Genomic DNA, 3,262 nt, shown 5'->3' on the forward strand with positions numbered 1-3,262 from the left:
GCCCCACTCCTGACTCCACGCGTTGAAGTCGCCCGCCACAACCGCCGTCGCGTGTCCCGCCGCAGCCATCTCCACCGCTCCGATGAAGTCGGTGAAGTCCGAGAGACCTATGCTCGGGGGGGCGTAGCAGCTAGCAAAAGCTACTCCAGCTATTGTAGCCACCACCAAGCCCGGCACAATACTTCCCCACAGCCTCTGGATCGGGTAGTCGCCGGTCGCGATAACAGCTACGCTGTGGTCGCCATCGACCGCCCAGTTCGGATTGCTCCGCGGCACCCTGTACAGTTCTCACGCTAAGACGACCTGTACCCCAGCCTCCCTCGCCCGTTGCAGCATCAGGTCCTGTGCAACCCGGCTGCGCCCGAGGTTAATCTGCAGGACCTTTAAACCCGGGTGCAGGACGGATGACCTACCCGGTGGGGGCCCTTGCACACCGCGCAACACACCTCCGCAGTGCAAGCTCGGGCCAGGTGGCCCGGTTGGCCGCAGCGAATGCATGCCGCAGACCGATCGGCCTCGTTCCGGCAGCTGGCTCGAAGGTGACCGTATTCCAGGCACCTGAAGCACCGCTGTTCCCGCGCCGTCGGAGCCTGTGCCGTCCGCACCAGGCACGAGGTTTACTTGATCAGCACATGACGGTCCTTCAGCTGCTCCGCCGCCTTCTCCGGAACGCGAACGAACGCCACCTTCGTTCCGTTCCAAGCCTTCCTCAGCTGCACGGCAGACTCCTCCACCGGCGACTGCGCAAGGCTGGCTAGAGCCAGCGCCACGTCCTGCTCCTTCGCTAAAGGGTCGATAGCGTCGACCCGGACCTCCACCATCGGCGTCACCAGTCTGGCGGCAGCAGGCTGGTCTCCCCGAGCGCACACCTCTTGTACGCATTTGAGGATCGCGGCCGTATCTGCCCCCTTCTCAACGTCCATTACCAGCCGTGAGCGCATGGTCCGACGTCCGACCCCCAGCTGGTTGTTAAATCGCTGCAACTCTGGAGCCGATCGTACTAGCTGGTAAACTTCGTCCCAGCTCTGGCCCTCCGCCGGTGCGACCTCAATAGCGTCCAGCTTCGTTTTGCGCTGACGCTGCTGCGCCTGACCTCCGCGTTGCGAACCAGATGTACTGGCCACAACTTGTTGTTGCTGCAGCTGAGCCTGCGGCCGTTGCGGCTGGGGCCGTTGTTGCGGTTGCTGCCGCTGCTGCTGCTGCTGACGTTGCGGGAGCTGTGGCCACTGTTGCTGCCGCTGTAGATCAGCCGCCTGCTGACGTGGCGGCTTACGGCGCACCACCTCGACCCAGGAGCCGCCTTCCATCGTCTGAGGTGGCTTGCTCGTTACCGCCACCGCGTCCTGCTGTTCTCCACGCTGCTGCGTGCCCTGCTGCGTAGCCCGCTCCGGCTGCTGCTGCGCAGCGGTTTGCTGCTGGCCCTGCCCGATGGTCTGCGCCACCAGCGCCGTCAACAGCTCTCGCGACTTCCGGAGCTCCTCACGTAGCTGCTGGTTGTCAGCGACCAGCCGCTCCTCCCGCTGTCGTGCCTCCAGACGCGCCTCGCGAAGGTCTTGCCGAGCCTGCTCAGCTGCCGCCTCCAGCTGGACTCGCAGGAGCGTTACCTGCTCCTCCAGCTTCTTAACAACAGCAAGCAACGTCTCGCTGTCCAGCTTCGCCTCGCTGATGAGCCGTCTCACGTCGCTCGTAGGCGAACCTCCACTGCCCGTAACCAGCCTGGCCGCATACTTGCTGGCGCTAGTGGCTCCGCTCACCGCTACACCCTCCATCACCGGCGTTAGCGGAACCGTGAGCCTCTTGCCCGAGCTCATCGCTGTCTTGCTCCTGGTGGTTGCGCTCGGTTCGTCCACCGAGAGCGTTCGCGCCCTTGTGCTCCTGTCCATGGCCCTGTGAAGGCCAGCCTGTTTGGTTGTGGTTTACTTTAAATATTTGATTCTTCTGAAACCAAAAATCAATGTAAGTTTCAGCAAACAAATATATAGAAAACCAATAAAATTTTGCCCAGGTTCGCCTCCTTGCCCAACGTTGAAGTCTCCGCCTGTCGGTATGCAACCCGCATACACCGACCCGGGTTCGCGGCTGGTACCAACGTTGGAGTCACCCAAGCGTTTCGGGTGTTTGTCTCCGCTACGAGACTCCGCTACTGCCCACCAGGTGGCGCCACTGATGAAAGCTCCAGAGGTTCCCGATGGATGGCGCTGCTCGGTGTCCCGGCTAAAGCTCCGCAGCACTGACGCGTCGCTTGTGCGCACATCCACACGCGACGACACACTTGACGCCGCTTGTGTTTATTTTTGCACGCACTTTTTATCACTTTTTCGGCTGTTTTATCACTTAAACCGTGGTGATAATCGTTCTACTGTTCCAGCACTGTGATATTTTACGCCACTTTGAGATGTATGTCGCTTTTATTGTGTCTTTTCACGCACCTTAATTCTCCCATACAAAATGTATGGCGAAACTATTTTCACACTTCTCAGGCGAGCATCGTCCTGTTTTGATGTTATAATGCCATATGCGGCTTGAAAACACTATCATACAACATTAAAAACACTTTCCCGTCCTTTTTCAGTGATTTTTGCACAGAATTTTCCACTTTTTACGGGAGCGTAACAGAGGCACGTCCTATCGCCGTAATGACAGCTGTCACACACAGGGATAACTGGCTTTTTTTTTATGAATACAGTAGATCGCCGCAGTACGCCATACTCGATATACGCGATTTCGCAATACGCGATTTTTTGAAAACGTGACAGGTCATAGCGTTTATCATTGTTGTTTGATTTCTACTCGGGCAATTTTGCTTTGTTTTGGGTGGATGAAGTTTTCAACATGCATGATTAAACGAATGAGCCTGTAACGAACTGGATTTCAAAGAAATTTTAGATTGTTTTTCTGATCAACTCACGAGCTGTACTGGTTTTTAAAAAAAGTTTAGTATCTCAAAGCAGCAGTTTTGTAGCGTCGGAAATGGCAGCAAACAATAAAAATGTACGAAAAAAGTGTGCGATATCAATTGCAGAAAAGCTCGAAATCATAAAAATGTTCGAGGAAGGAAAAAATTATGCAGCAATAGCCCGGCAAACAAAACGTCCACAATCAACTGTGCGGACCATTATTCAAACAAAAGACACAACAAATGTAAGCAATCGAGTTAGGAAGGAAATAGAGGTTTATAAGAACATATACATACAATGAAAAGAAAACTGTTAAGAAACAACTATTAATGGATAACTTTGTTCAAACATCGTAGCTTTGTATT

The sequence above is a fragment of the Anopheles moucheti genome, unplaced genomic scaffold (assembly GCF_943734755.1).
Source record: "Anopheles moucheti unplaced genomic scaffold, idAnoMoucSN_F20_07 scaffold_177_ctg1, whole genome shotgun sequence".
NCBI lineage: Eukaryota > Metazoa > Arthropoda > Insecta > Diptera > Culicidae > Anopheles > Anopheles moucheti.